Below are 25,568 nucleotides of genomic sequence, written 5' to 3'. Positions count from 1 at the left end.
CCGGAACAGCGGGGTAGGGAGTAGGTGGCTTCTTCTCAACCACAGATCTTTGAGTTGTGCCAATTTTAATTTTAAAGCTGGAGATGGACCTGCAGCAGCCAAGTGATAAGTTAGGCTTTAGACTTGGATTCCTCCCAGTCTCTGCTCCTGCCAGTCACTGACTCATAAAGGAAATGAATCAATTAAATATTGATTTTACATACCATTTCCACTTTAGCGGTTCTCAAATAGCACGTGATCAATGGACAGTACAAATTTTGCCACCTAAACAAATCATCAGCCAGCCCTTGTCGGAGTCGGCCTCAGAGACCAAGGCTGTGCCGGGCTTCCTTTTTGATGGTTGGTGGCAGACGCCGGAGGTCCTTAAACGTGTTTTAGACACTTATGATTCAGTAGCAAGAGAGCTTCAGAGGTTTGCTGAAATCCCGTGTAAATCTCCCCGGCAGGTGCTGTGCACGGATTACGGGCTCGCTGGAGGAAAGGGGAGAAGGCTGGCGGACAGACATGGCGGACGGCACCGTGAGCAGCTTCTGGGGGGTAAACCTCAGTTCTGCTCCCTCCTTCCTGCCGCAGGACCACGCATCACGGGGACTGACCCGGGGACTGTCCCCACGGGAATGAACCATCAGGCTCAGCAAGTCAGCTTCTATGAAATGACGCACTTCAGTTCAAAGAAAGTTGCGGTCAGGTCATTTGACATCCTTGAAAACGACCCCAAATTGACGCCGTGTCCGGGGTCATCACTGTTTCAGCATTTGCTGTGTTTCTAACATTTTTCAGCAAGCTTCGCTGTATTTCTCTTTTTTATTGACTGCTTGCTCGAAGCTCCATCCTGTGAAAAGTGCTGTACTGTAAGCTTTGCAGGCAGAGACGTAGTTCTACATTTCCAGGGGTGGACGCTCTTGGTGGGGGCAAGGCATAGAGGCCAAAGGCTGCCTAACGGTGCCTGTGGTCTGCACGTACCATTGTGTGGTGTAGAGCAGTGGTCCCTAACCTTTTTTGGGCCATGGACTGGTTTAATGTCAGAAAATATTTTCACGGACCGGCCTTTAGGGTGGGACGGATAAATGTATCATGTGACTGAGGCAAGCGTCAAGAGTGAGTCTTAGACCGATGTAACACAGGAAATCTGGTCATTAAAAAAAAAAATGAAACATCGTTCAGACTTAAATATAAATAAAATGGAAATAATGTAAGTTATTTATTCTTTCTCTGCGGATTGGTACCAAATGGCCCACGTACCGGTACCAGTCCATGGCCCGGGGGTTGGGGACCACTGGTGTAGAGTATCTTATCCAAAAGAAAGTAGCTAATGAAAATAAAAACTAAAATTTGATGGCTGCCAGTATTGAGAAGTTGGGATGTTTCACTTTAAAATTGAGAGTACAGACTTTTCTTAAAACACATCAGATGTCTTGAAAACACAGGTCCTGTATTCCCTCATGGTCACAGCTAGCTGAGTTGTGGCTACTTCCTTTTGTTAGAAATATACTCTCCAGTTGACCACACTCCCCGCCACTCCCTATTGTCTTAATCCAGCCTACTGTATCCTTTTCATCACTTGCCTTGCTCTGGTAGGCGTTGGTATTTATAACCCTTGGAATACTTACATAAGACAAACACACAAATAAAAATGCAAGACAGAATATGATTCCATGATTAAATGAATGGTGCAGATAAAGACCGTGGGTGAAATGACAAGATAGATGACTAAGGACGATGTGACCTGCCTACCTGGAAGTCCTCGTTGGTCAGGATTGGTTTGGAAGATGTCTTACAAAATGTCTGCTCATTATAAACGGGGAATTTCAAACGCATTGGGAAATTGAGAGAAGGTTGAATGCTATCCCTTTAATAATGTTGCTGTTCGTGGCTTGCATTCCTGTAAAGTTTTGTGACAAAGGAGGAGGGACATTATGGTGATGGCTAGTTCAGTCGTAATGCCCCTGGGAAGCGTGTTGCCACACGTGAGTGAGTTTCATCATGCAATATAAAAGGAAAGGTTGGAGGCCTTTGAAGTAATACAGATCTGTGTGGCCTGGGAGGTTGACCCCGTGTAGTCACCAGACAGACACCTATTGTTGAATGATTGTTATAGTCCCAAGATCAAGTATGAGTAAGAGGTGAACTAGAAAATGGCCAACAGGGTGACATCCGGCCAGAGGACAAATCGGAGTAGGATTGAGAGAGCATTGTTACATCGGGCAACTGAGATAACCGTCGAGGTGAACATTTGTTTTTATTCTATTATTTGCCTGCACAACTTTTGTTCTCCTTTCTTCTGGAGGCAGTAGGACATCGTTTTCCCACTTCATTCGTGTGGTTCAGGTAGACTGACATTCAAACTTGACAAATGAGGATTTCAGTGTCCCCTTCCATGACTGTTTCAGGGATGGGCGTGTCACCCCAGCTGGGACACGGAAAGTTGCCCTTGGGAATTTTTCCGGCACTACTAAGTGAGAAGAATTCTTTCCACTGAGGTTATGCAACTGATGGGATGGCAGTCCCCTTAGCAGGCTCTGCCTGAGACTAAAGCTGATGGATGGAAAGAGAGAGGGAGTCGTGTGGGCGCTGCCTGGCTCCAGGCATGTCTTAAACCATGTGGACAGCTCCTCTCTCTCCTTTGCGTTAGTAGGACTGGGCATTAGTGAGTAAGAGATGGCAAGTGTCTTGATCAGGAGAATACCTGCCCCGAAGAGGGGCACCTAACCTAATCTAAGAGGGTCAATAAAGCTTCCCAGGTGAGTGACATTTAGGATGAACTTTGCATTATGGGTGAAAATTAGGCAAAGAGAATGATGGAGAGTGCTTTGACGTAATGAACAGGTTTTTTTGTTTTGTTTTGTTTTTGTATTTTTCTGAAGCTGGAAATGGGGAGGCAGTCAGACAGACTCCCGCATGCGCCCAACCGGGATCCACCCGGCACGCCCACCAGGGGGCGATGCTCTGCCCCTCCGGGGTGTCGCTCTGTCGTGACCAGAGCCACTCTAGCACCTGGAGCAGAGGCCAAAGAGCCATCCCCAGTGCCTGGGCCATCTTTTGCTCCAATGGAGCCTTGGCTGCGGGAGGGGAAGAGAGAGACAGAGAGGAAGGAGAGGGGGAGGGGTGGAGAAGCAGATGGGTGCCTCTCCTGTGTGCCCTGGCCGGGAATCAAACCCGGGACTTCTGCACACCAGGCCAACGCTCTACCACTGAGCCAACCGGCCAGGGCCTAAACAGGTTTAAAGGCCTGGAGGCCAAAGAGAAACAATTATAATTTGGCCAGAAGTATCAGGTGGTGGAGGAAGGAGGGTGAAGAGAGGGAAGGGGAGAGCAAGGGAGAGCGGAACAAATGTAGAGGGAAGCAGGAGGAGGAAGAGGAAGCAGCAAGGGCCAGATGAGAATGCTTTGTATCAGACTTGTTATAAGATTTTGACATCATCCTTAGGGAACTCAAGATGAGGGCGGTCGTGGTTGGGAGGTCAGATCCCCTTTTGGAAGGATCGTTTCGACTGCAAGGCGGAAGATCAATTCAAGGGAGACAGAGCACGTATGTGATAACTGGCTCGGAGGCCATTGGAATAATCCAAACAAGAAATAGCGGGAACCTGAGGAAGTGTAGGAGGTGTGGTCTGACCATGGAACCTAGCTGGAGAGGTGTCTAGGGAACAGGGCTTACAGGCTGAAGGACTGGGAGTCAAGGATGGGTCCCCGGTTTCTGACTCAGGCAAGGGCAGGACCGTGGTACCAGGAGTTGGATAGGAAACAGAGCAGGGGTTTACCATTCACGACAAACTTGAGATGTCTGGGAGATATCTAGGTGGAAGTATGTAGAAAGGTTAGGTGTGCACATCTGAGGCCAAGGAGAGTGATCCAGTCTGGAGGGACAGATTTGGGAGTGAGCCATGTACACGCATGGAACAGTACCAGCTGCCAGGAGATGGCGTTCCCAGGGAGAGGAGACTGAGAAGGGAAGAGACACACCTACAGAGCAGAGCCTTGTTGGGGGGGCTGCATTGCACCGGGAGCTGTGGGGACACCATACGCAAATCTCTTCCCACCTTTTCCCTCACAGTAGCTATTTCTCGTATAGCCAAGTGTTTGGGGATCCTTTTTGTAAGTGAAGCTTTCAGTGGCTACCCTATCTGGAAGGATGCAAAAAAGTCTCTTCTAGAAGGCTTTGCTGCAGTTCTCTGTGAGCGTACAGTGCTCAGGCACTGCCTAGAGCCAGTCCTGGCCGAGACTGCCCATCCCGAAGAACTCCCATGGGGAAGGAGGTAGGCGCTTGGCCTAGGGGCCATTGAGCTTCCTGGGAAAAAGAGGCATTCTCTAGAACAGTGATTTTCAACCTTTGTTTCTCACGCACTCATAAACTAATTACTAAAGAAAAAGGGACCCTGACCTCTTCTTCTTCAATAACTAATTTATTTGTGCCATAAGATGAAAATGGTTGTATTTAGTCAGGGGCACTGACCTCAGTAATTAGTGTGTGTTTGTGCCATGAAAAAAAAAAGATTGAAAATCACTGCTAGAAAACCTCTTTGACACAACTCCCTTTGAGATGCGGTGTTGCTGGTCCTACCTGATAGACTGAGACAGTCCAGTGTGAGGTGTGCTGGCAGGTGCAAGCTCAGCAGGAGGCCACATCACCTGTGGGCTTGGTGTTCTGCCTCTGTATGACTCCTGAACACACCCGCTGCGGGATAGGTGTGGGATTGCACAGAACTGACATCCAAGAGTGACACTGTTCTCAGATGGCGAGGGTATCGGTGACAGCCACGAGCGACTTATCGGACTCTCCAGCACTTCCAGATAAGCCTCTGGGTTTTATGGACTACCAACTAGAAGCCTTGAGAGAAAGGCACTGGACTCCCTACTAATATAAGCAGATGAGTGGCTAAGCAGTTTTTGGCAAAAGAAAGAGATTCCTCTTACTGTATTTGAACCCCAAGTAAGTAAAAAGGTCATCAAACGTGAAGACCTTCTCTGAGACCATCGCTCTGTATCCGCCATCTCCTACACAACTCCAGTTTTACTCGGCAGTGGCAATCTGGCAGAAGTGGACTTGGCCAGTGTAGGGAACAGTTGTGGATAACTGGAAATATGTGGCCTGCTCTCTTGGCCCCTGAATGAATTCAACTGGATTTTTTTTTTTTTTTTAAACCAAGGATTCCCTGATTGTGGGATCGAATTGCAGCCTTCTTTTATTTATTTATTTATTTATTTATTTATTTATTTAATTTTTTTTTTTTTTTTACAGAGACAGAGAGTGAGTCACCCCAGAGAGAGGGCTAGACAGGGACGGAGAGAGATGAAAGCATCAATCATCAGTTTTTCACTGGGACTCCTTAGTTGTTCATTGAGTGCTTTCTCATATGTGCCTTGACTGCAGGCCTTCAGCAGACCGAGTAACCCCTTGCTTGAGCCAGTGACCTTGGGTCCAACCCGGTGAGCTTTTTCTCAAACCAGATGAGCCCGTGCTCAAGCTGGCGACCTCGGGGTCTCAAACCTGGGTCCTCCGCATCCCAGTCTGACGCTCTATCCATTGCGCCACCGCCTGGTCAGGCTCAACTGGATTTTAAAATAGTTTTCTCCCCCGTAGTGTGTGAAATTAGAAATTTTTATCAATATAGTCAGGCTGCAAAGGTCTCTATACAGATGACATTTTTATATAAAGCAGTGGTTGTAAAGAAGCATCCTAGAAATGTAGGTGGCACAGTCTCAAATTGTGTTCCTTTTACAAACCTCCTTCATCCATGGAAAAGAACTCTCTAATTTGACTTTTCCCCATTTCTCCATGTAATGAAATGTGGGCACGTGATTCTGAACGTGTTTGGGACTCTGTGATTGTAAAAGGATGCTTAATTAGGAACACACAGGAAGCAATAATTATTTATATGCTTATTTGTTGATGAACTCAGGGATCATTATTTATGATACTCTCTAAAAAGTTGTAAATCCTTTTCTTTGATTTAGGGAAAATAATTAGGAGTAACACAATAGTTAAATTTCATAAATTTCCTTTCCTTTGGGTGCCTGTCATTTGAACATTCTCATTTATGTCTATTAGAATTTTTAAAAGTGATCCTTAATTGCATTGGTCAGTAGTTATTATATTCAAGATTTCTATTAGTTTTTAAATCTCCCATTATATTTCCTTCATTTTTCTCATTAAGATGGGCTCAGAAAGATGAATTCAAGTCAGTAGCCAACAACTGCTCACCGCATTGTCGAGTCTACTCATAAATTATATGGCGGTTCTTACAGAACTCTTGAGGCTGCAACAAAGATCTTGAAAACCAAGGTCGACAGAGGAAAACTTTCTTCCAATGTGGTTTCTTAGAGAAGATTAAAGACCTTGCAGAACAACTTCAGAACACACAGCAAGGTGATTCTATTAAGGGTGTCACCTTAGATGAACTTTGCTTATTTTTATATTTTGGACCCAACTGTCTTGATTGACAAACATTGGAAATAACTTAAGAAAATAGGAAATAAAATATTTTAAAAATCTGGGTCTTGAAGCATAAAGTAGATTGTAAGAGTTGAGGGAAATTAAAGTGAATAAATTATATTAATGTAACAGTTATCAAAAGTAGTCTGGCTCAAGAAACTAGTTTTCTTTGTCCATCAGGTTTCCTCCGCAGGATGTTGACTGAGCACAGCAGTAACAGCCCAGGGACTGTGCTGGGACAGGAAAATGAAGCCACCCAGTTCTACAGCGACTTTACGGTGTTGCAGTATCAGCCCAGGGACTGTGCTGGGACAGGAAAACGAAGCCACCCAGTTCCACAGCGACTTTACGGTGTTTCATAACATTTGAAGTAAAATATAAAATCACAATAACATAAAAGGGAGAGGTGATAAATCAATTCTAAGATTATAATTTTAGGGTTAAAAATTTGGCATTGAGCTTCCTGGAAGCCAAAGCAAAAAGTAAAATATTACTATTTCCAAAATGATTTTTTTTCCATAAAAAAATTCATTTTTATTCCTCAGGAGAAATAAAACATTTTTTATGAGGCCTAATGTAAGACTTTATTTTGCTATTTATTGCAGGGACAATGAATGTAGTGGATGATGTACTCAAAAACCTCCCTATGATAAATGAGTTAGTGTGTTGGTGTAGCAGTTTCTTAAAGCATCACACACTATACACCAAGGATGTAGCATCAGGGCATGGCTGGGGGAAGGCTACTCTGTTACTGGGCAGTACAGTGTGATTTATAATTCAGCCTGAAATTGTGATATGACTGGTCAGAAGACCATTTCTCCCAGTCTTTAATTTTGCATTAATATCTTGAAACAACATTCATGAAAATATTTGGAACATACTTAAGTCCTGACATCAATAATTACCTTAAATGTAAATGATCTAAATAAGCCAATTAAAAGGCAGAGATTGGCAGAGTGAATTAAAAGACACCATCCAATAGATGCTGTCTATAAGAAACTCATTTCAAATATTTAATCTAGAAAAGTTTGAAACAACAAAAATCTGTAAAGCTTATAATTGTCTCAGGTCAATAAAACCTAGTCCAATCTATTTGTAAAGTTATTTGGCAAGTTGCTTATTGAAGACTAAATCCAAAACACAAATAAAAAGAAAAGCAATATAAACACTGACTAGTATTGAAATTACTCACCCTTTCTCAGCCATTTATAGACAATGTGTTCACTAAGTGAATATTTTGTACCAAATTGTGATCTTTCTTTCTAGCCATCTGACTCAGAAACTTCAGTACATATAATACACATCAGCTCTGCAATTGGTCCAGTCAGTTATTAAACAGAGGTTTGAAAATGTTGTTTTGAACAGAAACCTAACTCCCTTATTCCCAAGAACATGGCTATTACTGGAAAAAAATATTTCAGTAATCTAGAGAAAAAGAAATTATATTTTGAATCAAGGAAGAGAAAAACTAAAACCAGTGCTCAGGTCTACTGGTATATAATGAAACATTTTTATTCTTTTCCATTATTCTATTACAGGGCAAAAATTGTTTGTATCAACAACTTTTAATATATTGACTCCTTTTACCTCGATGCAGAAAAGAATTTTTAGACATTATAATCCCTCTCTTTTCCAGAAATTATTGACCAATAGAAGGACATGTGTCACTTGGAGAATACCAGGGGATATTTAATCATCATGTCACTTAAGAATAGAAATAAGAGTCTGCATAATCAAGAAGTTTGCCTAATCTTAATGCTAAAAACTGATAAAATACTACAAAATAAGAAAATCGGTTTTAGTTTCAGATATAGAGAATATAGTCCTTAATAATATATCAGCAAAGATAATATATCTCAGGCTCAAATCAGGGGGAAAGAAAATCTCTTGGCATAAATTACTATGTATACATAATCACATATGGCCCCACACAAGTTGATAAAAACAGTCCAAGTTAAAGTTAATGAACAATTTTATTTCATTGTTTAAAAAACCCCCACTATGGGGTAGTTAGATATTCTGAGTTATGGAATACAGTATAATCTTGTCTGCTTACTGCTTTTATGGTTTTATATTGCTTCAATAAATTGTGGGAAAAACTTTATGATGGAATTCTTGATCTACTTTAAAAAAAGATATACATATTAGCTTTATTATTTATTAATTCTAACAGATTTTGTCTGTGAACACTCAATAAATATTACCATATCTGATAGATTCTAAATATCTGATGGAAGTGAAGAAACATTCTATCTGATGTATGGTGGCAATTTGGTAACATTCTCCTTTTATGTTGTTTGCTCTTTATTATTTTTGACAGAACAATGTGCAATTAATTAACAGCTCATGTCAGTGGAAGAAAAAGATACAGAATTAATGTAGTGAGTTTAGATTCTTCCACCAAGAGTAAATACATCATTATTTCTAGACGTTCATGGTCTCATCTTTGAAGTTTTCCTAAATTCAAATTTACTAAAAAGTTTATTTCCTGGAAATTATTTTCAACAGAATCAAAGCTTTTACTATTAAACTAGAGAGGTGATCAGTGTCACATATTTATGCCTTCCCTCATGTCCGGTATTTTGAAAATGAGGTAGACACGAGGCTTCCATCTTTAAGAAGACGTTCTCAGGGTACAAGTATTTATTAAGTGCCCGTTATGGTGGAAGGCTGTGTGTACGTATGTGTGTGTGCGGGTGTGCGCGTGTGCGTGTGTGTGTGTGCATATGCACGCATGTGTGTGTGTGAGAGAGAGAAAGAGAGAGAAAGAGAGAAAGAGAATGAGAATGAATGGAAGAGAGACTGAAAAAAAAAAAGGCAATGTCTCTCCTCCAAGGGGAGTAACAGTAAAATAATGGAGGCAGAAAGCCGCATGGCAGGAAATGCTAGTGTTTTAGTAATGGATCTTCGTTCTATATTTAGTCTTTAAATTTTAAAATAATAAAAAAAAAGTTTACTAACAAGCTAAAATTATAGACTATGGAAACTTTCTCTCCAAAGGAGCCCCCCCCCCCACCAATTTGAACATGTGATTACAAAAGGTACGTAAGAAACCCAACTGTGTTTTCCTGATAAACAGGAAGAATGTGTGTAACAATTTTGTAGACGATATTTTGAAATATAGTTAATGCTTCCTGAATGTCATCTGTGTGCCTGGCACTGCGCAACCAGCCTGATAGATCCTTTTGCCTATTCTTTTCCCTGAACCCGTGAAGTGCGTGTTGTTATTACCACCATTTAAAAAAATACGATGGAACCAAAACTTAGCAGTTGATTGTTAATGAAACTGAATCACACGTTGAGAAGGCTGTTCCCTTTTAAATGGTTTCATTCCTTGCGATTTCAAAGAAGAGGCACTCTCAGGAGCTGGTCTGTTTTTAACACCTCTGTAACATTTGCTAATCAAATGCTCCCACCTTTCCCTCACTCTCAGCCAAGGGAGAACAAGCCTCAGGTTCGGACACCTTTCCTGAACAACAGGCAATCACCGTCCTGCTGTCTGTGTCTCCCAGGGGTGTTTTGTTGTTGTTGTCTTTCTCCATTAGTCACCCGCCATACAAAGATTAAAACGACAGTGCAATACCGTTCACACATCAGGCAGAATGGCTAAGATTGGAAAGTGCAACGTTGAGAGTTTGTAGACACGGGACAACTGTCACACGGCCAAAAAGAGTGTGAATTGTCACAACCATGCCGGAACACTGCTGGGCAATGTCTACTGACTCTGCACTTCCATAGCTATCCCACAACACAGCTGTCTGTCTCCTGGGCACGCACTGAGGAGAAATTCATGCCTGTGATCACAAGAGATCTGCACTAACACGTTTGTGGGAGCGCTGTTTGTAATAGCCATAAAGTGGAGACTACTCAAATGCCCACCAACAGTAACGTGGGGAAATAAATGGTGGAATATGGCACACTGAGTGGGAACCACCCACAAACGTGTGCAACAGTATGAGGCACTCTCACAAGCAGAATGACTGAAAGACGTTACCGCACAAAAGTGCATATGGTATGACCCGGTTCTATACAATACACAATGGCAAAACTAGTCTAGGGTGTTGAAGTAAAAATAGTGGTTACCTTGGGGGAGTGATTAGAAGTGTAGGAGGGGATTCTGTGATGCTGGTAATGATCTGGTTTTGTTCTTTCTTTTTCTTTTCTTTTTTTTACATATGGATGCTGATTTGCACAGATGTGTTGTTTGTGATGATTTGTTGTGCTGTCTATTGATGACTTGTGTATATATGTATATGTTCTATACACATATATCTCAACTATGTCCATATCTTTATTATACTTAATTTTTTAAATTGATCGAGGGCAGAACTGGCAAAGATTAGTCCCTTTGTTACTGTTGGTTGAACTGAGCTGAATGAGAATTTTACGGTGTTGATTGCTCCTCTCTCTTGAGTGATTGATCCAGTTTATATTTTCTACAGCCCCTGTAAGAGCCATTTTAAGGACCGCAGTGGCTTGCAGTGGGCTTGGCATCTGTCCCAGCTTCTCTCTACAGGAGGAAGGTGTAATCTAAATTGCTAGCAAACGCATCTCAGAAACCAGTTTGTTCTTTGGCTGAGACCAGTGAGCTTTAGAGCTGCTCAGTTTTGCACGGGGCTTCCCAGAGGCACGTGGACTTAGAGAGCTGCCACGTGGAGGGGACAGGCTCATATCTATAATATATATATATTAATATATATATATTTAAAACATATCACATGCATCAGATCAAAGCAATGCACATCTGGACAGGTTTACACTCATATAGGACATTATATGCTTTAATTAATTTGTATGATTATCTGTTTAATTTAAAAACAACTCATGACTAACATTGGCCACATCTGGTGATTAACAAATGGAATCATAAATAGTTTCTTTTCCATGTAAAAAGAAGAATCGAGCTGCATCTGTAGCTAGCCTTACCTCTGGTCTTTTCCATTGGATTTGCTTGTTTTATTTCTTAAGTAAATTCATGAGCTGGATCATCAGTTGCAACCAAAAGAAATCTAACTAAAGCATTAGCCAAAGAGCTGCTCTTTCCCTTTGGGGATTCATGACTCCCCGTCTGCTTGGCCTGGGAGTGCCTTCAGTGGGAGACAGAAAAGAAAGACCTGGAAAGTTCCATCCAACTTCAGAAAGCAAGTGATACCTTGGGTGGAGATAGGGGTGGTTTTTCCTTTTGGTCCTACAAATATGTCAGCCCCAACGTTATTTGTCGGGGCAGTGTCATTTCCTCCAGACAGCCCAAAAGAAACCTAATTAACCCACGTGCACAAACACACCCGTGTTCATATGTTCGGACACCATGCACCAGGGAAAGGCCGAGGGACTGGAAGGGCGTCTCTGGTATATCTAGAAAGCATGCGTGTGGCTTCTGGTGGAGTGACTTCAGGCCCAGAGAAGCGTCGTAATTTGTCATTTGTCTTGAAATCTCCAGTTGGCAGACTAGGCTGCTATTAATAGACCGAATCCATGTGCATGGACCAAGCCGCTGCCCCTCGGCCCTTTTCTAGGAAATAGTCGCCTGCCCACCGGGTCACTGCACCAGGAGCCTTCTAAGAGCCTCCCTGGGTCTGCGTATTGAGTGACCCTCAGGTTCCAAAGAGCTGGGGGATCCTTGTCCAGGAGGGGAGTGGAGAGTCTTCGCAGCAGCGCAGGGATATCCTTTAAAAAGGAGGCGAGGCTCAGAAGTGCCTACGTGCCCGAGGGAAGGGGAGGGGTGGGGCCCAGGAGGCGTACAAATACAGACAGCTCTAGGTGACGTTAATTCTCCTTCTTTCTTGTCTGTGTAAGGGGTGGGGGTGGGGGGCTATTTTCCCAAGACTCGCCATGGAAGACTCTAAAGCATCACGTCTTCAAAGATGACACAAAATGAGAAGGAGTAAAGGGCCACCTGAAATAACTGGCAGGGAGCCGCGAAAACTCAGATACTGTTGCTCCGAAATCCTCCTCCGAGCCTGAGCAATAGATAACTGGCAGGGACGCGTGTGGTGGCTCTGTTTGCTCTGTCGTTGTGTCATCGTCTAGTTTCATTGGTCATGTTTTCCTCTACCCCCTGTTGATGGACAGCACCTTAAATGTGCATGAGCCCCGTTAGAGGGCGATGCTTCTGATGCCCTGACTAGGATTCTAAATGAACGCGGGTGAGTGTAGCAGGGGGTGGGGCCAGAGCTTCTGGCAGCCCCTCTGAACTCAGCCCTGTACACGTGCCTCACGCCCTTCGGCTGCCTGATGCTTCAGTGACCCCCTATAGCCCAGGATCTAGGCCTTAGTGTGACCTCACCAGCCCTGCCCTGCAGGGTCTGGCCTCACCGTTCTCTGTGATCTCCGGCTCTGTTATGCCCACCCTGTCCTATAGAGGGCGCTAGGCACACATGGCCCTCTCCCAGTTTTTCAAAGCAACGGTGATTCCTCCTCCTCCTTTGCCTGGAATGCGCCTTCGGACACCGTCAGAGGGATGACCTTCCCAGGATACGGTCTCATGACTCCTTACACGGTTCCTTCATAGCCCTTGCTCTCCATTTGGGTTTCCCCAAGAACAAAACCGAGACTGGGATTTGAGAGGCGGCTCCAAGCAATCCTGGGGAGAGGCAGGGAGGAGGGGAAGGGAGGCGAGACAAACAGTGTGCTAACAGGTGAGCTTCAACTGTGGGCAGCCGGGCCCATTCCTGGGGCCCCTCCCAGCGCCCCCAGAATGGGGCTCGGCACACTGTCCTGGGCCTGTTGATGTATAAAAAGCTGTACTGGACCACGGCCCCGCTGATTTGTTTATGTGTCGTCTGGAGCAGCGTAGTTGTGACAGAGACCGTGTGGCCTGCAAAGCCCCCAAATTTGTATCTGGCCCTTGAAGAAAAAGCTGACTGACGCCTGCTCAGCACATACCTCAGAACTGTCCTGAGGCAAGGGAGCTGGGGTCTTTAGTTGCCACGCCCTTCTCTCACTGGCTGCAGGTTGCTCTTGTGGGTGTCACCCTCAGGCACAGGGACAGCAGTGCTTAGAGGAGGCAGCTGTCAGCAGGTATGAGGACCGTGTCCCGGACTTGCAAATGGTCTCCAGGTGGTCACGACATCCACAGCACCCACTTCGCTACCAGGATTACCTTGGACCGATTCGCTAGTTAATTGTGTGTATTATCTGTTACTCGTCTGTCCGTGTCCTGCTCCATTCTCAGCTACGGGAAGGCAGGTACCGGGTGGTCTCATTCACGTCACACCTCCAGGGCCCGGCACAGCGGCCGGCACGGGCAGCTAGTCAAAAGTGTCTGTCCACTGAGTGATGAATGAATGAATGGTAATAGATGCAGACAGGCTCAGAGAGGTCATATGCCTAGGCTGAGGTCACGGGGACTTGAGACTGGGCCTTGTGACCACAGACCAAGACACGGTGGAGCGCGTTACTCGACGTGTATGGATAGAGAACCAGGAAGAAAGAGGATGTGAGGTCACGGGCCAGCACGGGCCACCACAGACCACCCCAGCCCGTTGCCCGGAAGGGCAAGGGAGAAACCACACCGAAGGGTTCTGGTTTGAGTTCTGATTGTTCGTGTCCTGTAGCATCTCTGCAAGTCTCAAATCCATAACTTCCGGTCAGGAATTTCCTTGGGGGGAAAGTCTCTCACACAAAATAGTATTCTCCTGCCAACATGAGGGTGGCTGAGTGGTAACCCGAGGTCATCAGTGGTTAGGACCAAAGTCACTGGGGGAGAATGTTCCACAGTCGAAGTTAACATCAAGGCAGCAGCATGGGTCAGCCCAACAGCTGTCCTTCCCGAGTTCCCGCTGGTCACAGACGTCCTATTCCCCGTGGTATTTTTAGAGATTCCTGTCTCAGTTGAGATTACTCCTAAGTGATTCCAAAAATAGCTAACTATATGCAAATAGTTCATTTGGAAGGTGCCGAGGACAGCAGCGGGGTAGTGCAGAAGATACAGGAAAGGGAAGGCGGTCAATAAAAGGTGCGTTATTAGCTCAGCTACCACGGTGGGTGGCTGGAGCTTAGTCCCGGAAGTCTCAGAATCATCCCACCCAAGGGCCGGGTGCTGGGACATGAGCACAGCAACACTCAGGAATCACTGGTGGAGAGCATCTTCTGGGGTTATAACTAGCTCAGACTCCTGGCTCCCTCTGCCCAGGCAGTGCTGCCTTCTAAGGATCCTGAAGGACCTGCAGGGCATCGTGCTGAGTGACATGCATCAGACCCAGTGAGACAGATACTGCATGATGTCACTCGAATGCAGAACCTGAAAAATTCAAGCTCATAGATGCAGAGAGTGGAAGGGTGGCGGCCAGAGTCTGGGGGGAGAGGGAAATGGAGAGATGTTGATCAAAGGGTCCACACTTTTGTACCTTTGATGAATCACAGTATAAGTTCTGAGGCTCTAATGTACAGCATGGTGACTTTGGTTAAGAGCACTGTAATTGCATACTTGAATTTTGCTAAGAGAATAGATCTTAAGAGTTGTCTAGCCTGACCTGTGGTGGCGCAGTGGATAAAACGTCGACCTGGAACGCTGAGGTCGCTGGTTCAAAACCCTGGGCTTGCCGGGTCAAGGCACGTATGGGAGTTGATGCTTCCTGCTCCTTCCTCCCCCTTCTCTCTCTCCTCTCTAAAAATTAATAAAGAAAAAAAATTTTAAAAAAAGAGTTATCTACACACATGCGTGCGCACACACACACACACTGTATGTGAGATGATGAGTGTTAATTAGCTCCATTGTGGTAATCATTTCACAATGTGTATGTTTATCAAATCGTCATGTTGTACACTTTAAGTCTATAATGTTTTTATTTGTCCGTTGTACCCCAGTCAAGCTGGAGAAGGCCAGCCGCAGGCACACAGGGACGGAGGAACAGGTTGCTGGAGGTCAGCCCGGAAACAGCACGGGCAGTCCGGGCACTGCCCACGCTCGTGTCCTTTAGCGGTGGCCGAACACGAGCGGCCTTTGGTCGTTTAAAGAGGGACAGACCTGAGGGTTCATCCAGGTTCCACCACTTGCTTTGTGGCTTTGGACGAGTGACTTCATTTCTCTAGACCTCAGTCCCCTCTTCTGTGAGGCGGAGGTGAACGGAGCGCGACCTCTCAGGGCTGCTGGAGCGCTGAACGAGACGGCGCACGGGGAGCCCAGCGCCGGGCCTGACTTAAAAATAAACGCGCCTTCCTATTCCTTCCTGGTCATGATCATTATCGCCTAAAGTGACGCGTCCAAGCGGAGGGAGGAGGACTTGGGAAGGAAACGCCAGGCTTTGTGGTACTTAAGAGCCCTCAACACGCGCGGAAGGCTGTAGAGCCGTCAAAAGGAGCTCAAACGGCACGGGGCTTCCGGGAGCGGTTTCTTCCTTCTCTTCCCCCAAGAGGTCAAACATATGCTTCGAGCGGGACATTTCCTTCAATCACTTTCAAAACAACAATTTGCCAGAACATTTTTATTAACCTTGAAACTTGTCCAATCTGCCGAGGAATGAGAGGCTACAGCGATAGGTATGATAATAAAGTCCCAAACAAACCTGGCCAACAAGTGACACGTGGACTCTCTCTGTGCACATAATTAAATGCGGTTTTAAATGCTGAATGCCATCGGCACACAGAGCTGATCTCCCTAAAGGGAGCGTGCGCGTGGCACAGTGCCGGGGTGTGTGTGTGTGTGTGTGTGTGTGTGTGTGTGTTGGCTTTGCTTTGCGAAAGAGGCAACACCAGTTTCCCTCGGTAGCCACGGCCCCTGGCGTTGAAGCCATCAGGTGTGCCCCAGCGTGTGCCAGGGAGGTGGGCCCGGGTGCTAGAGGGGCAGGTTAGAAGGGTCCCTTGCAGGGAGCAGTTCCACAGGTGGGAGATCCTATGTCCCCACCTGACCACGTGTGAGTGGGTGGTGGGTCATCTTGGACTGGGAACAGACGCGCACGCAGATGGCTCCCGGGGGCGTGTTCTCAGCAGACGTTCTCCTCAGAAGCGGAAGGGCCGGAGGGGGCCAGGGCAAAGCTGATCCTCTGTAGTTACAGCCGAGGCCTCAGCCCGTCCTATGGGGAGCCCTGGAGCTGGGCCGCCCTTCGGAAATGTCCCAAACGGAGGCAAGGCAGCAGAAGCCAATCTTTTAAAAAACCATTAAAATATTTTTTCCCCCAAAGAGTTATGTCATTATGTAGTTGCCAGAGTGGGCGGATAGAACTTCTTTTTATTTAACAGCTTTTAGCTTGATTTGTAACTTGTAAATATCTCGACATATGGTCTGTGGGCTTCTATTTGCAGTCCTGCCCTGAGTCTTATATACATCAGAGGCGGCGTCTCTGTAGGCGTTCCTTCCCAGCAGTTTCAAGTCCACGTGGGCGGAGGCGGGTTGGAGCCCGCACAGGCAGGCAAGGAGGCTTGCCGTTTTGTGGCTGTGTGACTTTGACACCAGAGGTGGACATGGTTGGTTATTATTACTCCTCTTTCCCAGATAGGGACATTAAGGATTGGGGAGTTCAATCCCCTTGTTCAAGGTCATTCAGCTGGTAAGTGATGGAGTCAGGACCGAAACTGAACAACTGCACCTAGAGTCTGTACACTACTTGGCTCTGTGTCTAAAGCTGAGTGTCTACTGGTCAATCCCATCCCATTGCACTGGGCGCAGCTCTCGGCTTGCTGAAGTTCTCGGCCTATGCAAATGACACCTCCTCCATGAAGCCTTCTCGGATTTTCCTCGGCCATATTTCTTTCTTCACTTTGTTTGTATCTTTCTCTAGACACGAACTCATACACCCTGATTAATATTAAAATTACCTGTATTTATATCTTATTTCCAGGACTAGAGTATAAGCTCCCTGGTACCAGGGAGTCTACCATATTCATCTCTGTATCCCTTTATATTATTAGTTTTCTCTTGTAACAAAGTCCCACTGGTTTAGCAGCTTAAAACAACAAAAGTGATGACCTCACAGTTTCTGTTGGTCAGAGGTTGGGCCTGGGCTCCTCTTGCAAGCTCACTGGCTGTTGGCTGAATTCATTTCCTTGTGGAAGTAGGACTGAGGCCCTGCTTTCCCGCTCGTTGTCCGCTGGGGGCTGCCCTCAGGGTCCAGTTCGGCCATCGTTCCTTGCCACATGGCCCCACAGGCGGGTCCCAGCATGGACGGTTGCTTCCTCCAGCTCGGCTGTACCACAGCTCTCTGACTTCCTTCCTTGCAACCGGCAGAACTAAACTGATTTGACAGCACTCACAGATTATGTCGGGTCCACCCAGGACAATTTTCCTTTTTGATATAATGTAGCAAACCCAAGTGTGATACAACCATGATCATAGGTGCCACCCACACACAAAGGGGAGGAGCTTATGCAAGGGTAGGGGAAAGGGGGCTCGTCCTAGAATTCTCCTGCTATATACCCTATCAACCACCTCAAATGTATCCTGTGAACTTGCAATGTAGTGAATGATTCCTCATTTAGCCTGTCTTTGATTTTCCTCCCTAACTGCGTTTGGCATGGGAACACAGAACTTGGGACGCTTGCTCTCCTCATTCTGGGAGACAAAAGGTAGAGCTCATGTCAAAGAGGGTGGAAGTAGCCCTGGCCAGTTGGCTTAGCGGTAGAGCAATGGCCCGGTGTGTGGAAGTCCCCGGTTCAATTCCCAGCCAGGGCACACAGGAGAAGCTCCCATCTGCTTCTCCACCTTCCCTTTCTCTCTCTCTCTCTCTCTCTTCCCCTTCTGCAGTCAAGGCTCCATTGAAGCAAAGTTGGCCGGAGTGCTGAGGATGGCTTTATGGCCTCTGCCTCAGGCACTAGAATGGCTCCGGTTGCAATAGAGCAATGCCCCAGATGGATAGAGCATCGCCCCTGGTGGGCATGCCAGGTGGATCCCGGTCGGGCACATGCGGGAGTCTGACTGCTTCCCCACTTCTCACTTCAGAAAAATAAGAAGGAAAAAAAAAAAAGAGGGTGGAAGTGATGTGCTCACTCTTATTCCTCTAATCCAGTATTTCCAAAAATTAATACGCCGCCGAGGAAATGCAAGATAATTGTATGCGGTGCACGGGCATGGTAATCGGTACGCTGAAGGACGTGGTGAGAAATGCGTTTCTTGTTCAACTCTTTTCTAATTGGCTTTTTGTGCCATGAAGGAGTGCTTCTCCATTTTTGAGCCAGAGTGTCCTTAACACCTCCTACACGTGAGACTCTCCCTTCTTCACAGAGACTCCGCCGCAGGGACTGGAGGCGCCTCGGGATCCAGCCAGCCCGAGGGAACCGCAGTTTTGTTTGTCCTGTGCCAGTGTTTGGGTCTCTTTTCATCTGATACCGGCTTTTACTCATAGTGATGATAAAAAGATTTCCTCATTAAACTTTATTTAAGAGAAAAAGTTCATGTCAACAGAAAACGATTACCCGGAGCAGTGCGGGAGGGTCATGGGTGGAGCGAGCATCACCCGTGCAGGCGGTGAATGGTGTTGGCCCAGGAGGCGGAGCTCGACTCCAGGGCTCGGACGGGCTGCAGTCTCTGGGTGGGGGCTGAATGTGCAGGTGGCACTTACAGGGAGGCCCCGTGGCTGACACTCTGAAGAGAGAATGGGGAAGGCCACGGCCGGGGAGGTGGGAGTGGGCTTTTGGTCCTGGTTTGGCCATGGACCAGCCATGCGACCCTGAACATTCATGTCCCTTGTTGGACTTGCAAGTTTCCTCAGAGAAAAGTGAGGTGTCTGGACATGCTGATCAATAGTGTTCCTTTTCTGAGGTTGCCGGTTCAAAACCCCGGGCTTCCCTGGTCAAGGCACATATGGGAGTTGATGCTTTCTGCTCCTCCCTCCCTTCTCTCTCTCTCTCTCTCTCTCTGACTCCTCTCTCTATAATTAATTAATAAAATCTAAAAATAAATAAATAAAAAAATTTTTTTAAAAAATAGTGTTCCTTTTAATCCTGAAGTCCTTGGATTCCATAGGTGAGGCAGGATATTCTATAGAGAATCTCAGTAGCTTTGACCCTTGTTTTAATGTCGCTATGAAATAGCCATCTCTCCATAGCTGACTGCTTACACCATCGTGTCTCAACTGTTGTACTCTTGACATTTAAGGCGGAATAGTTCTTTGTTGTAGGCTGTCCTGTGCACTGTAGGGTGTCTGTCAGCCTCCCTGGGACCTACCCATGAGATGCCGTAGCAATGCCCCCAATTGTGACAAGCAAGTATGTCTTCAGACATTGCCAGCTATCCCCTGGGGGGCAAAATTGCCCTGGGTGGGAATCACTGATTTAGATGATTTACACTCATCTGTTTTGGTGTAATAATCTTTTCTATTGGTTCTAACAGCAAATTGTTATTAATGTTGCCTTCCATGGAACAAGAGGAGACATTAAACTACCAGATCGATCATTTGATTTATTGATCAATTCGCTCACTAATCCTTAACTGAGCAGACACATACTGAACACCAGGTATACAATGGTGAACAAGGATTTTTAAGAATTTGCAGTGGACCACCATTGATTCATACATCATTTCTCGCAAAACATAGTAATTAAGCCATTACTTATGTGCCCATTCTTCATCCAGCAAGTATTTCTCGCACGTCTAGTTTCTGTTAGCGCGGTGCTGAGGCGCGGAGGCCGGGAGCAAGGCGGGCACGCTGCCTGTCTCTACGGAGGTTCCGGCGTGTGAGGCCCTCCGTTAGGCATTGTTAGGCACTCAAAGGTGACGGTGATGGATGAATAGGAAAATGATGAATGGAGGCCACCTCACGTAGGCTCCAATTTAGGGCGGACCGTGAAGCACGTACCTAATTGAAGTTATTGGAAGACAAGACGTGGGAGAGATTCCCACTGGGCGGGGAGATTACCCAGACCTTCACAAATGCATTTGAACTGTTTCATTAGAAACAATATTGGTTAAGTGTTACCGCGGACTTGCTTCCGAGATGGGAAGATTTCAGAAGGCGGAGTCAGTTGTCCAAGGTTACTCGGCTAGTGGGATGCAGTAGACAGAGGGGAGGTGGTGGGCGGAGGGGCTTGAAGCCATACATATCTATGTGGCACCAAAGCCCCGTGGGCTTGTCCACTTCCCCAGCCAGAGACGACAGGGTATTGGGGAATTTCTCAGAGGCAGACAGACGGAAGTTATAGAAGCACGAGGGAACAAGAGAAGTGAACACCTGCAGGTCAGCATCTATAAGAAGGCTGCGTGAGAGCAAATGAATGACCTCTTCTAGTCCCAGGATTGGAGGCTTCCCACAGACTCCCGTCCCCATGGGAAAGAGAGGCTGTAGCTTGGATAGAGAGCAAGAATACGGTGGCCACGGCAGGAACGCTGAGCACCATTTGAAAGAGGAAAAAACGTAGTGGTCAAATGCCAAGTGAGCTTCATGAAAGCACGGTGCTCCCTAGCGTTAGCTGGGGCAGCTCTCTGACTCTGTGGAGGGTGTGTGATCGGAGCACGGCTCCCTCTTACTGAAACTTTATATTGAAGGAAGCCTCTTCTCTTTCGTATGTTTGGTCTTGGTCTTCTCCTAAAATTTGCCTGCAAAACCAATTTGAATGTCCAAGACTGCCCCCGTTAAGTAGAACAGAAATCTGTTCTAGTAAGGGGTCCTTCCTAGCCTCACTGCTGAGTGAAGCTATTACCACAGAGATCCTGTTACAAGTCCGGCTAAGGAGTAGGGGAGTGTTTTCAGTACGTGCCATGCGTAACATCAGCATGTGTTCCCGCAAGATGCATTCATCGCTGTGTGCTGCTCCCGTCCCCTGTGATTTGTGATTTGTTCGTAAATAATAGAAAATCTGAGAGCAAATGGGGGAATTTTACCTTGTTCCATCAAAAGAATTTCTATTGGACAGGGAACTGTTTTTTTCTTTTGCTAATGATCTTTGAATGTCTTAAAAAGAATAGTTGTGCCTAGCCACAAATTCCTTTATGTTGAAAACAAATTTTCCCAAGAACGCTATTAGAGTGTGGGTCTTGGAAATGTGATAAAGTAGAACATGCATAATAGAAAAGACATTGTAATGACATTACTACAAAGTGGCAGTCTATCAATCTTTGAGAATTAAACCTTTGGGAAACTCCTTGTATTTACCTTGATGGGGTCTAACTAATAATAAATACCAAGGCTGATGAAGATTTTTCTTTTGGAAATAACAAAACCAAAGCCATCGATCGAAGTGAGTCCATCTGCGTCTCACGATCTTCTGTAGGATCCCTGAGATCAGGAAGAGAAGCTTGTATCTTTCCAAGCAACAGGTGCAGTGATGTACGTACTAGGGGCTGGGACTGACCTGTACTGGTTTATGCGGGCTGCAGGGGTTTCGCAAGCCAATTGTAAAAGCCACAGCAGCTGAGATTGGTGATCGTGGGAATATTTACTCCATAGAAATGGACAAACTTTGCAAATTTAAGGGTGTTTTAATTTTGTTTTGTTTTTCTGCATTCTGGTTTTCCAACATACTACATGTAATCCAGCACCCAGGAAATGTTTGCTCAGCTAGAGTTTGGGAGCCTCTATTTTTGGGTAATAACAATGACAAGAATATCCCAAAGTAATGCTTTATGATTGAGACTGAGGTGTCTGCTCTTGCCACTTCTATTGAACATTGCACTGGTTCTAGCCAAAACAATTAGGCAAGATAAAGATATAAAAGACCTCCACAGAGGCATGAAAAAAGGTAAAGCCATCTCTATTTGCAGACAACATGATCATGCATACAAAAATCTTAAAGATTCCACAGAAAGAAAAAGTATTAGAACTAATCGGCAAGTTCAGGAAGGTTTCAGGACATGAGATTAAGATACAAAAGATGTTGTATTTCTATATAATAGCCGTGAATGATAGGAAAATGAAATTAAGAAAACAATTTCATTTTTAATAGCAGCAAGAGAATAAAATACTTAAGAATAAATTAAACAGGAACAACAAAAGTATTTGTACATTGGAAACTGTAAAATATTATTAAAAGGAATTAAACTGGACCTGTGGTGGCGCAGTGGATAAGGCGTTGACCTGGAAATGCTGAGGTCGCCAGTTCAAAACCCTGGGCTTGCCTGGTCAAGGCACATATGGGAGTTGATGCTTCCAGCTCCTCCCCCTTCTCTCTCTGTCTCTCTCTTCTCTCTGTCTCTCTCTCTCCTCTCTAAAAATGAATAAATAAAATAATAAAAGGAATTAAACTGGTATGGAAAGTCATACCATATTTATAGATTGGAGGACTTATCATTGCTAATGCGACAATACTCTGTAAAGACACCTACAGATTTAATGTAGTCCCTATCAATATTCTAACTGCCTTGCCTGCAGAAATTGGCAAGTTGATCCTAAAATTCATATGGAAATGCAAGGGACCCCAGATAGCCAAAACTACTTTGAAAAAGAAGAAAATTGCAGGAGTCACGCTTACCAATTTCAAAACTTATTACAAAATGACAATAATCAGAACACTATAGGAGTAGCATATGGATAAACACAGATCAATTTGAATAGAATTCAGAGTCCAAAAATAAACCCTTATATTTTAGCCAATTGATTTTCCATTCAGTTGTAAAGATTATTCAATGGGTAAAGAATAGTCTTTAACAAATGGTGCCCAATCTAAAACATGAGTAAAGATTGTGAGTACACATTTCCTCACGGAAGATATAAAAATGGCCCAAGAAGCCTACAAAAAGATTATTGGTCAATATCATTCATCATGAAGAAAATGCAAACCAAAACCACAAGATCCCTCTTGACTCCCACGAGGCACCCTGAAATGAAAAAGTCAGACAATAATAAGCATGGATAAAGATGTGGAGAAGTGGAACCCTCACCCATTTTGCTGGTGGGATTGTAAAATAGTGCAGTTGCAGTGCAAAATAGTTGACAGTCCTTCAAATAATTTTAAATGCAGTTATAAAATCACCCCGCAATTCTGCTCCTAGTTATCTAACCAAGAGAAGTGAAAGCATGTGCCCATATAAAAACTTGCACATGGTACTCGTAGCAGCCTTATTTAAGGTAGCCAGGAAGTAGAAAAAACTCAAATGTTTATCAACTGGTGAATGGAAAAACAAGTTGTGGTATATTCCTGTGGTGGAATATGATTTGCAATGAACAGGAAAGAAGTACCGGTACATTCTACAGCTTGAGTGACCACTGAAAGCATTATACCAGTGAAAGATGCCAGGCACAAAGACTACATGTTGTGTAGTTCCATTTATATGACATGTGCAGTTACAGGCAAATCCGTACAGACAGGACGTAGATTAGCGGTTGCCAGGTGCTGGTGAGAGGGAGATTGGAAGGGGGAGTGATTGCTAATGAGTACAGGGTTTCTTTTTGGGGTGATAAGAATGTTCTGGAATGAGATAGAGCAACGATTGAACAACTCTGTGGATATATTAAAAACCACTGAATTTTACTTTCAAATAGTGAATTTTGTGGTATGTGAACCATGTATCAATAGAGCTGTTTTTAAAATTTCATAAAATTGTGGCAGAAGCAAGCCTAAGGTAATAGCCTGGGTGAGAGATGCTGGTGATACAGAAAGAGACGTGATTGGAGTTGAAAAGATGTGGGCAGATCTGAGACATTTATAGGAACCCCACTCATTGTCCCTGTCCCATCACCCTGCCCCAAACCAACTCAAGTTCAGCTGTGGTTAGTGGATCTAGAAGTTAGAGTGGAGTGGCAAAGCTCTTTTTCTTCAGCATTTTCCCCTGGCACAGTCAGCCATCCATTTTATCCTAAATGAGGCTGATACAAAGCTGGAGTTAAACACTGCGGTGGAATCTAAACTTGATCCATTGCATGGTTGCTTTAAGGCAATTTGGACATTGATTCAACACCAGAAAGGTCAGGACTTAATTAGTATCCTGCCACATAACTGGCTAAGTAGCCGTTTCCTCCTGCAGGTCCTTATTTCACTTAGCTCAACTCAACTCAACTCAACTTAGCTCAACACAATTCAATTCGGCTCAACTCAACTCAGCTCAGCTCAACACAATTCAACTCAACTCAACTCAATTCAACTCAGCTCAACTCAACACAATTCAACTCAACTCAACTCAACTCAATTCAACTCAACAGAATTCAACTCAACAACTCAACTCAACATAATTCAACTCAACAGTTCAACTCAACTCTATTTAGCTCAATTCAACTCAACACAATTCAGTCAACTCAGCTCAACTCAAGTATTATTAGTGGTGTCCACTAACTGAGGCTTCGCTTCTCTTAGAGCAGTGAGCATGTATCAAACATTGCATCATTTAGTCTTCATAGCAGCCTATCAGATCAATATCAAGATTTTCCCCATTTTATAGATGCTCAGAGAGTGTGAAGGACTCACTAAAGATCTCCTAACCAGTTAAATGTTGTAGTTGGGATTTTTATCCAGGTCTATCTGTTTGCTAAGTTTATGCTCTTAACCCTTATGTTTTTGCAGGGCCATCTACGTAATTTGTAGGACACAGTGCAAAATGAAAATGCAGGGCCCTTTGTTTAAAAATTATTCAGAATTTTAAGAGGGAGACAGCAGAGCGGTAACCAAAGAATGAATGCCTTCTCAGGGCAGAGCCCTGTTCGATGCACCCGTCACACGACTCTGCAGCCGGCCCCGCCTCTCCTCTCCAGCGTGCCTAATGACAACACTTACTTTGGAGAGGAGCACAGATTTTATAAATTTCCAGATCACTCCCCTGAAGAATCCAATAGAGAGAGGGGTTTGGGACGGAGCCCTGAGATCTGTATTTCTAGCAGGTGTTTTACGTGATTCTAATTGCTGAACAAATCGGGAAATTGCAGTGTGCTGTGCATCCTGGCATTTTGGAAGACCTGCTCTGTGTCTAGCATTGTATGCATGTGTGTGTGTGTGTGGCAAGGGGGGGGGAATGGGAGAGAAGATGATGGTGTTATGGGGGAGGTCAAGTGCAGGCAGTAGACACAGTTCCCATCTTCCAACCTTGCCCCCTCTGACCCCTCTGAAACCAGAAGCAGGGGCTTCTTTATCCCCCCAGATTGAGACCGCCTCAATTTTAAAGCACTGCACACAATTTATTCAGAGGGAGTCTTTCAAGAAGGAGTGGGAGCCAGGCCACGGGATTCTAATCTTGAATATTCAGGGGAAACAGCATGTCCTATTCAACACGGCTGATCAATAATGAGTGCATTCACACTCCAAATGTGTGTGCATTATGTACAGATACAAAATATACAAT

The sequence above is a fragment of the Saccopteryx bilineata genome, chromosome 9, assembly GCF_036850765.1.
Source record: "Saccopteryx bilineata isolate mSacBil1 chromosome 9, mSacBil1_pri_phased_curated, whole genome shotgun sequence".
NCBI classification, from domain to species: domain Eukaryota; kingdom Metazoa; phylum Chordata; class Mammalia; order Chiroptera; family Emballonuridae; genus Saccopteryx; species Saccopteryx bilineata.
This window is presented reverse-complemented; position numbering follows the sequence as displayed.